The sequence below is a fragment of the Bubalus kerabau genome, chromosome 15, assembly GCF_029407905.1.
Source record: "Bubalus kerabau isolate K-KA32 ecotype Philippines breed swamp buffalo chromosome 15, PCC_UOA_SB_1v2, whole genome shotgun sequence".
Classification (NCBI taxonomy): domain Eukaryota; kingdom Metazoa; phylum Chordata; class Mammalia; order Artiodactyla; family Bovidae; genus Bubalus; species Bubalus kerabau.
This window is the reverse complement of record NC_073638.1, coordinates 37,303,473-37,314,284: the sequence shown is the minus strand read 5'-3', so window position 1 is coordinate 37,314,284 and position 10,812 is coordinate 37,303,473. Positions and strand designations below refer to the sequence as shown.

Genomic DNA, 10,812 nt, shown 5'->3' with positions numbered 1-10,812 from the left:
TTCTGCTTTTAAAGGCTCATGTGATTAGACTGACCTCACCTGGATACCCCTGGATCCTCCCCACCTCCGCACACACACACACTTCTCCCCATTTTTAGGATCAATAACCTTAATTGAATCTTCAGACTCCCTTTTGCCATGTGATGTAAACTAGTCACAGGTTCTAGGCATTAGGATGTGAGCCTCTTTGGAGAAGAGGCATTATTTTGCCTTCTATGCACTGCAAGAAAATAGATACCTGAAAATATTTTTCAAGAATAAAAGGAGAGCTAGCAGAAAAAAGAATAAAGGCAGAATAACACTTTCAGATAAACAATATCTATGAGAATTTGTCATCAAACAGCTGTCACTAAAGGAAATTCTAAAGAATATGTTTTAAGCAGAAGAAATGTGATCCTAGAAGGAAGGTCTGAGGGATGAAGGATAAAAGGTAAAGAAACTGGCAAATATGTGGGTGCATCTTACCGAACATTGTATAAAATTATAGTAAGAAACTTTTGTGGATTATGAACACTACAGTTAAAATATCTGTCAACAATAATGAATAAGTTGGGTGAATGAGTGTATTATTAAATCTTTGTATTCTTTGAATGCAAATAGACTTTGTGTAGTCTCTTTTCCACCAAATTTCTTCCTTGTTTTATCTATATAAGGTGTTTTTTTTTAATGTGGACCATTTAAAAAGTCTTTATTGAATTGGTTACAATGTTGCTTTTGTTTTATGTTTCAGTTTTTTGGCCATGAGGCATATGGGATTTTAGCTCCCTGACCAGGGATTGAACCCACACCCCTGCATTGGAAGGCAAAGTCTTAACAACTGGACTGCCCAGGAGGTCCCTCCATGTAACATTTTGAAATTGAGGTCATGTTATATCAATGAAAGTTATATAAATTTCTTTCTGAAATAATTTTTAAAAATATTTTGACTAGTCAGTAAAACGAATCAATAAGACATTTGTGAGATTGTTGTTTTTGAATCACCATTCACTTTGTTTAAAAATTATTGGATTATTCATCTTTAAAAATTTTTTTTCTAGAGTCAAGTTTGGTAAATTGTGTTTTTTAAGAGTTTTATAATTCATATTTCAATTATTTATTGGCATAAAAATTTCAGAAAATCTTATTATCTTTTAAATTTTACCAAATTCAAATTATGTCCTGTTCTTCACTTCTAGTATATCTGAGCTTTTATTTTTTATATCAATCAAGTTAGCAGAAGTTTATAAACTTTATTAGCATGTTCAAATAACTAATTTTTGATTTTATGTATTCCCTTAATTTCATGTTTATTTTGTATTTCATTGAAAAAAATCTTATTATTCCTTTAGTATGGTATTTGTAAGATACATTTTTTCTTCTTTCTTTTTTCCCTTAAACTTTAATCTATTTGTATTCTTATAACAATTACTTTTTTTCTTTCAGTCCCCATAGTAAAATTGATCTGAAATTTAGAAGTAGATGATATCCTTTGCTAAATGAAATTTTCCAAGAGACTCATGATTTTCTCAGTCTAGAAGTATCTGCAGGGACTCAGGAACAAAGGCCATTAGGTCTGAACACATACTTGTTCAAGTTCTAACATGATTTCCAGGAAATGGGAGGTGTTCACCAGAATATGAGGATAAGGTCTCAAAATGCTTCTTAGATGTGGAGAAAAAGTGAGAATCCACCCAAGAGTTAATTTTATCCTCAGAGGCAGATTTTTTTTATTTTTGGAGAAGGGAATAAAATAGGCTAAAATAAAGATCTTTCTAGAATGGCACCAAGAGCAGAGAAATTTGTTGTGTAGGTTCTAAAGTTATAAAAAAGGTGGAGTCTAACCAACCTATAGTCTTATGGTGAATATAAGATGTGCTCTTTTGAGTCACGTGTCTGTACATCACGTGTGAATAGACGAGATACTCTAATACCAACAAACGAAGAGATAAAAGAAATATTGGGACCTCTGTTCTTTGATGAAACATCATCTGATGTTCTTCAAGGCCCACTCTGATATTTTCAAGGCTATATACAAGCATTTCCAGGAATATTTATACTATTAAGATTAGAAGAGGGAACATCACAGTTTTATCATATATCACACTGAGCCAAATGCTAAAGCAGCATCTTATCAACTGTTCATCAAAGAAGTATTATCAGGGCTCACATGGAAGTAAGATGTTTTATGAGGTAGTTTGGATATTTCAGCACCAGGAGAAGATCCACATAATGAACCTAGATCATCTCTTGGGAGTGTTTTTTCCAATTCAGAGTAGAAGAGTGAGACATTGCTTTTCTTTTTTTTAAATCAGTGATAGGGGATTTGAATATACTATGGGCTTCTCAGCTGGCGCTAGTGGTAAAGAACCTGCCTACCAGTGCAGGAGTTTGATCCCTGGGTCGGGAAGATTCCCCTGGAGAAGGGCATGGCAACCCACTCCAGTATTCTTGCCTGGAGAATTCCATGGACAGAGAAGCCTGGTGGGACAGTCTTTAGGGTGGCAAAGAGTTAGACACGTGAAGAAGGCTGAACACCGAAGAATTGATGCTTTTGAACTCTGGTGTTGGAGAAGACTCTTGAGAGTCCCTTGGACTGCAAGGAGATCCAACCAGTCCATTCTGAAGGAGATCAGCCCTGGGATTTCTTTGGAAGGAATGATGCTAAAGCTGAAACTCCAGTACTTTGGCCACCTCATGCGAAGAGTTGACTCATTGGAAAAGACTCTGATGCTGGGAGGGATTGGGGGCAGGAGGAGAAGGGGACGAGAGAGGATGAGATGGCTGGATGGCATCACTGACTCGATGGACGTGAGTCTGGGTGAACTCCTGGAGTTGGTGATGGACAGGGAGGCCTGGCGTGCTGGGATTCATGGGGTCGCAAAGAGTCGGACATGACTGAGCGACTGAACTGAACTGAACTGAAGCAACTTAGCATGCAGTGTAAGTGCCATGGAAAGGAATATTGACCATTCCTCGATAATGAGGACTACACCCAGGTAAGATAGGACATAGATAAGAGGCAATTTTTTTTTCTAAGGCTCCATTGGAATAAAGGGAAGCTCTTGTCTAACCTTTAATCTTGGACACACTTATTTTAGAGGGAATGTTCAGAGTTGGATCCACCTTCAGTGACAGATACCACAGTTATTCACAGGGAGCATACTAAAGAAGGAAGGTGGATAACAGTCATCCAGGAAGCCCTGAAATAGACAAAGGCAGCTGCGGATTCATTAACTCCAAATGTTCCTTGGGAAGTAGTAGAGGTCTTCCACATTCTTTAGGTAAGTTCTTGAGCTGCATTCTGAGTTGAAGAAACAATGTCACCCTTGTGTTCATATTTGGTCAGAGATGGAATTCAGTGGATGGATGACATGGTGTGATCTCAAAGAGACACTTTGCACATTAACCAAGATTTGAATGTCAGGGACACATCAGAACGGAAACTTTTCCAGATGCCTTGAAATTGCACTGGACTTCATAGGAGTCCATTAGGAATTTACAGGTCAACTATTGTGACATCAGTCCAGTTCAGTTCAGTTGCTCAGTCGTATCTGACTCTTTGTGATCCCACGGACTTCAACACATCAGGCCTCCCTATCCATCACTAACTGCCAGAGTTTATGCAAACTCATGTCCATTGAGTCCATTGGTGCCATCCAACCATCTCATCCTCTGTCATCCCCTTCTCCTCCTGCCTTCAATCTTTCCCAGCATCAGGGTCTTTTCCAATGAGTCAGCTCTTTGCATCAGGTGGCCAAAGTATTGGAGTTTTGGCTTCAACATCAGTCCTTCCAATGAACACCCAGGACTGGTTGGGTCTCCTTGCAGTCCAAGGGACTCTCAAGAGTCTTCTCCAACACCACAGTTCAAAAGCATCAATTCTTCAGCACTCAGCTTTCTTTATAGTCCAACTCTCACATCCATACGTGACGACTGGAAAAACCATAGCTTTGACTAGATGGACCTTTGTTGTCAAAGTAATATCTCTGCTTTTTAATATGCTGTCTAGGTTGGTCATAACTTTTCTTCCAAGGAGCAAGCGTCTTTTAATTTCACGGCTGCAGTCACCATCTGCAGTGATTTTGGAGTCCAAAAAAATAAAGTCTGACACTGTTTCCACTGTTTCCCCATCTATTTGCCATGAAGTGATGGGACCAGATGCCATGATCTTCGTTTTCTGAATGTTGAGCTTTAAGCCAACTTTTTCACTCTCCTCTTTCACTTTCATCAAGAGGCTCTTTAATTCTTCTTCGCTTTCTGCTATAAGGGTGGTGTCATCTGCATATCTGAGGTTATTGAGATTTCTCCTGGCAATCTTGATTCCAGCTTGTGCTTCGTCCAGCTCAGAGTTTCTCATGATGTACTCTGCATATAAGTTTAATAAACAGGATGACAATGTATTTAATTAATTTAATTAAACAGAGACATCCTGGTGATGTCCCTCACCTATGAGAAATGAACACTAAGTTTAACACGGAGTGAATTAAAGAAGGACAAGTAAGAGCTTCTGTTAAATGTGTGGAACCAGGGACCAGAATAAGGCCAGTATTTCCCCCATATACCTTGGTTGTGATTTTAGACTCTATAAAATCCCACATTCGATTACAAGTTATCTCATGTGCATATCCTATTGGCATGAGTACACTTTCACAGTTTTATCTAAGATTACTGAGCAGTGGGATACCCCAGCTCACACAGCAAGTGGTCAGTTTGAATACTATTCAACATGGAGTGGGAAAGTCTCAGAAAAAAAGGTATGTTTTTCTCCATATATTCCAGAGGTCCCACTTGTAACATCCAACCTACTTTCCCAACTACCTCATATAAGTTTTCCAGTAAGGTTTCATGATTGACTAGTTACCTGATTGTTCAGGCTCCATCTATGTCATACGTCACTCTGTCACAGCGTTTTTGAAAATTAAAAAGAAATTTAATGGAGTATAATTGCTTTACAATGTTGTGTTAGTTTCTGCTGTACAAAAATGTGAACTAGCTATCAGTGTACATATATCCCCTCCCTCTTGAGCCTCCCTCCCACCTCCCCACCCCACCCATCTATGTCATCATGGAGCACCAGGGTGAGCTCCCTGCATTGTACAGCAGCTCCCCACTAGCTATCTGTTTTATACATGGTAGTGTACATATATCAATGCTACTTTCTCAATTTGTCCCATCCTCCCCTTCCCCTGTTGTTACAGCATTTTAAGAACAGTCCTACAAACCTCAGTTTAACCCTCTGAACAGCTGTCATGGAAGCCAAAATGTATATGATTATATGAACAGCATATATACTGTGGCAGTTTTTCTTATAGTTTTCATTCCCTGGATAAAAATGATGTTTGAAAGTAAGAATTACTCTAAATACCTGCATTACTAAATTCAAATTGATACGGAAAATGTAACATCTGTTATTCATCGAGAAATACAGGGTAATCTGCAATTTTTACATTTTTGCATTCATTTGAATCTGAATTCCTTATGATAAAATATCCTAATTAACTAGTAGTCACTGCTTGTGAAACAATGATACTCTACTCGGTATGTCAACAATTTTGTCTTCAAAGGTATAGATATTTCATTAGCAGTTATTATTCTATCAATATTGTAATACTTTTCCCCTTCCAGGTTTCCATTCAGAATACTCAGTTATCCTTTTGGAATGGGTACTTTGATTAAATCTTTGACTATTACATATTAAAGTAACCTATTAAATATTCAATAAGCCACAATTATAAGACTTCACCACTTTTTATACATGTTCTGAGCCTTCATTTGACGCACTGATGCCTATTTTTTTAATCTGTAATCAAATGGCCAAGGTCTCTCAACTATCTTTAAGGCACTTACAGTGTAATGTTTCCAGCATCTCCATACTCTGGAGGCCTGTATTTCTTCCTCAGCTGTGATAAAGTCCTTTTCTCTAGCCATAGCCAATTGGAATTCTCGGTGTCTTAGATTTTGTTTCTTTTTTTCCCCAAAGACTCTCATGGAAATTTCTTTAATAGCAGTTGGTGAAGAAGAACTTACTGTGAAAATAAGATGGTTTGCCATGGTTTAAAATAGGTCATCTTTTGAACAGCAACTCACATGACATCTTGTTTCTTTTGTTAAAGCCTTCATTGTTCAGACATGTCATTATAATCAGCTTTATCACAATACTAAAATGAGGAGACTGTAACAAATGAGATAAAGAATATCACAAACCCAAATTGCACATACAAAACCCAAATTGCTTTTGTTCTAAACCACATCATTTTAATATGTCTTTTCCCCCCTTTTATTTGGTCCCAAGCATTGTTACTAATAAAACGCTTTTGTTTTAAAAATAAAAATGGACATAGTCATCAATTTGAGGCCTTACCAGTAGTCTGCTCCTTTAAAAATTCCAAGCAGATTCAGAGATCAACAAGGAGAATGCATGCATGTTAATAACACTAATGACAATAATTCCATCAGTGTGGATATGGCACAAGCCCAGGCACATTATGCTGCTGTGCAAAGAATGGTGAACAAAGCCTCAGGATCTTACAAGACCCATCAGTCTGAGAACTGAGCTTTGCAGAATCTGCAAAGCATAGCCACAGTTCTCTCCTGCACTCAGAAAGTCCTCCAAAATGATCCCCCCAAAACAGTTTTCACTCTTTAGCTCCACGGGAATCAAAATTTTGCCCATGTAGCTGAGACTGGTAGTTTTTCAGGAAATAGAAAGCACTTTGTCTACATTGTTGATTGATTACATTGGCTTTTAAGCTGACCCCAGACTTCATTCCATGGCAAGTTTCAGTCCATGACAGTTCACGTTTGACAAAAGTTCAAGGAAGCTTTTCATTATAGGTACCTCTTGTAGCGGTTCCCTCTCCTTTCTCTCCACAATTCTCTATAGAATCAAGCCAGGACCACTGGATTGCACACTTTCCAGGGGGCATACTGTAGCAGAGTTAAATGGTGCCCCTGGGATGTTATCCAACATTGTATCCTTGGACCAGTTTCTCCTCAAATTCCCTAGGGCCAAATTGTTGACTATCTGTATGCAAATCACCGTGGGTTTTTGGTACAATTAACCAAATTGAATCTTCCTAAGGAGGGATAATCTTGGATCTTCACAATGTTTTTACAGTATTCTGAAATTATCCACTAAATATTTTTATGTAAATGCACTTCATGAGACAGAAGTCTCTGTATCAGGTGGCCTGGATGCTTTACTGTATCCACGATGCTTTACTGTATTTTCCTGTGCTCCTGTTGCCACCTTCATAGATGGTGACAGGTCATCCTTTCAGGTGCTTATGCTAAAAGGCTGTGATGGGCACCTGATCCTGCATTTCACTGACAACCGATACTGAGTTCAAAACCGTTATCAGCTTATCTCCAACTTCCACATAAATATCTGTATTATTTCTTTTGGGCATATTTTTCCTTTACTACAACCATGAGAAAACTTTAAAATTTCATCTAAATTATATGGTTTGAGAGTTGAGTCAGAGCTAACATTTAGAGAAAAACACAAGACAATGGTGCTAAAGCCATTCCAGCGCTCGGACAAACATGGAAGTCTTTCCACTTATTTGAAGAAATTGGTATAGCTTGAGGACAAATTTTGTCCTGGAAGCCTTGAACCCACAGCCTGAGGGTAAATGTCCCATGTGGGGTCACACCTCAGATCTGGAAAGCTCTGTGTATGGACCGTTCTACTGTTGGACATACCTCCTGGTCAGAGATTGCTGTTTAATTTTTAAAAATCAGTCTGACAATGTTTGTCTTTAAACAGTTCATCAAAGTTATGTTTATTGTAATTATTTGTTTCTACCACTTTATTTTGTGTCTTCTATGTGTCAAAAATGACAGAGTGATCTGTTTGTTTCCAAGGGAAACCATTCAATATCACAATAATCCAAGTCTATGCCCCAACCACTAATGCTGAAGAAGCTGAAGCTGAATGGTTCTGTGAAGACCTACAAGACCTTCTAGAACTAACACCAAAAAAAGATGCCCTTTTCATCATAGGGGACTGGAATGCAAAAGTAGGAAGTCAAGAGATACCTGGAGTAACAGGCAAGTTTGCCTTGGAATACAAAATGAAGCAGGGCAATGGCTAACAGAGTTTTGCCAAGAGAACACACTTGGCATAGCAAACAAACCTCTTCCAACAATGCAAGAGGCGACTCTACACATGTACATTACCAGATGGTCAACACTGAAATCAGATTGATTATATTCTTTGCAGCTGAAGATGGAGAAGCTCTCTACAGTCAGCAGAAACAAGACTGGGAGATGACTCTGACTCAGATCATGAACTCCTTATTGCCAAATTCAGATTTAAATTTTCAGGTATGACCTAAATCAAATCCCTTATGATTATATAGTGAAAGTGACAAATAGATTCAAGGGATTAGATCTGGTAGATAGAGTTCCTGAAGAACTGTGGATGGAGGATTGTAACATTGTACATGAGGTGGTGATCAAAACCATTCCCAAGAAGAAGAAATTCAAAAAGGCAAAATGGTTGTCTGAGAAGGCCTTACAAAAAGCTGAGAAAAGAAGAGAAGTGAAAGGCAAAGGAGAAAAGGAAAGATATACCCATCTGAATGCAGAGTCCAAAGAATAGCTTGGAGAGATAAGAAAGCCTTCCTAAGTAATCAGTACAAAAAAGAAAAAATAGAAAAACAACAGAATAGGAAAGACTAGAGATCTCTTCAAGAAAATTAGAGATACCAAGGGAAAATTTCATGCAAAGACGGGCACAGTAAAGAACAGAAATGGTATGACCCTAACAGAAGCAGAAGATATTAAGAAGAGGTGACAAGAATACACAGAAGAACTATACAGAAAAGATGTTAATGACCTAGATAACCACAATGGTGTGATCATTCACTTAGAGTCAGACATCCTGGAGTTTGAGGTCAAGTAGGCCTTAGGAAGCGTTACTATAAACAAAGCTAGTGCAGGTGATGGAATTCCAGCTGAACTGTTTCAAATCCTAAAAGATGATGCTATTAAAGTGCTGCAGTCAATATGCCAGCAACTTTGGAAAACTCAGCAGTGGCCACAGGACTGGAAAAGGTCAGTTTTCATTTCAATCCCAAAGAAGGGCAATGCCAAAGAATGTTCAAACTACCGCACAATTGCACTCATCTCATATGCTAGCAAAGTAATGCTCAAAATTTGCCAAGCTATTCTTCAACAAAACTGAGAACTTCCAGATGTTCAAGCTGGATTTTAGAAAAGGCAGAGGAACCAGAGATCAAATTGCCAACTTCTATTAGATCATAGAAAAAGCAAGAGAATTCCAGAAAAAACATCTACTTCTTCTTCATTAACTGTGTAGATTACAACAAACTGTGGAAAATTCTGAAAGAGATGGGAATACCAGACCACCTTACCTGTTTCCTGAGAAACCTGTATGGAGGTCAAGAAGCAATAGTTAGAACAGGACATGGAACAACAAACTGGTTCCAAATTGGGAAAGGAGTATGTCAAGGCTGTATATTGTTACCCTGCTTATTTAACTTATATGCAGAGTACATTATGTAAAATGTTGGGCTGGATGAAGCACAAACTGGAATCAAGATTTGTGCAGATGACACCACCGTTATGGCAGAAAGTGAAAAGGAACTAAAAAGCCTCTTGAGGAAAGTGAAAGAGAGTGGAAAAAGCTGGCTTAAAATACAACATTCAGAAAACTAAGATCATGGTATCTGGTCCCATCACTTCATGGCAAACAGATGGGGAAACAATGAAAGAGTTTATTTTCTTGGGCTCCAAAATCACTGTAGATGGTGACTATAGCCATGAAATTAAAACACGCTTGCTCCTTGGAAGAAAAACTATGACCAACCTAGATGGCATATTGAAAAGCAGAGACGTTACTTTGCCAACAAAGGCCTGCGTAGTTAAATCTATGGTTTTTCCAGAAGTCATGTATGGATGTGAGAGTTGGACCATAAAGAAGACTGAGCAGTGAAGAATTAATGGTTTTGAACTGTGGTGTTGGAGAAGACTCTTGAGAGTCCCTTGGACTGCAAGGAGATCAAACCAGTCAATCCTAAAAGAATTCAATCCTGAGTATTCATGGGAAGGACCGATGCTGAAGCTGAACCTCCAACACTTTGGCTACCTGGTGTGAAGAGCTGACTCATTGGAAAAGACCAGATGCTGGGAAAGATTGAAGGCAGGAGGAGAAGGGGATGGCAGAGGACAAGATGTTTGGTTGGCATCACTGACTCAATGGACATGAATTGGCGCAAACTCCAGGAGATGGTGAAATACAGAGAAGCCTGGCATGCTGCAGTTCATGCGATTGCAAAGAGTTGGACATGACTGAGCAACTGAATGAAAACAAATGTGTCTTACCTTTTCTTTCTTTTCTTTTTCTTCTTGCTGTTTTTGAACTGAATATTTTTTCCCTCATGTATTTCACCTTCACTTAATTTCTCTTCTTTTAGTAGTTACCCTGGAAATGTATCATGCATGGTTAGCTTGTCAAAACAACAAAAAATTAAACAATATTTTACTACCCTCCCAAGGGCTTCCCCAGTGGCTCAGCAGTAAAGAATCTGCCTGCAATGCAGGAGCCACAGGGTATGTGGGTTCGATCCTTGGGTCAGGAAGATCCCCTGGAGTTGGAAATGGCCACCCACTCCAGTATTCTTGCTTGGAAACTTCCATGGGCAGAGAAGCCTGGTGGGCTACAGTCCATGGGGCTGTGAAGTGCTGGACACAACTGAGCAAGTGAGCTACCAAGCTTTACAAGGACATCAGAATATTTTGCCTTCAATCAATCCTTGCCAGACAATTTTTATAGTTTTGGCATATTTATCATTTTTTTAATAACCA

General features: G+C 38.7%; 1 long non-coding RNA gene across 1 annotated transcript; it reads left to right on the top strand.

Annotated features, from left to right (window-relative positions):
- Nucleotides 1-144: 144 nt before the first annotated feature.
- On the top strand, nucleotides 145-951 carry LOC129628909 (uncharacterized). The gene is made up of 2 exons (XR_008702979.1): nucleotides 145-430; nucleotides 731-951. It is a non-coding gene; the product is annotated as an uncharacterized LOC129628909 (long non-coding RNA).
- The last annotated feature ends 9,861 nt before the right edge of the window (nucleotides 952-10,812 follow it).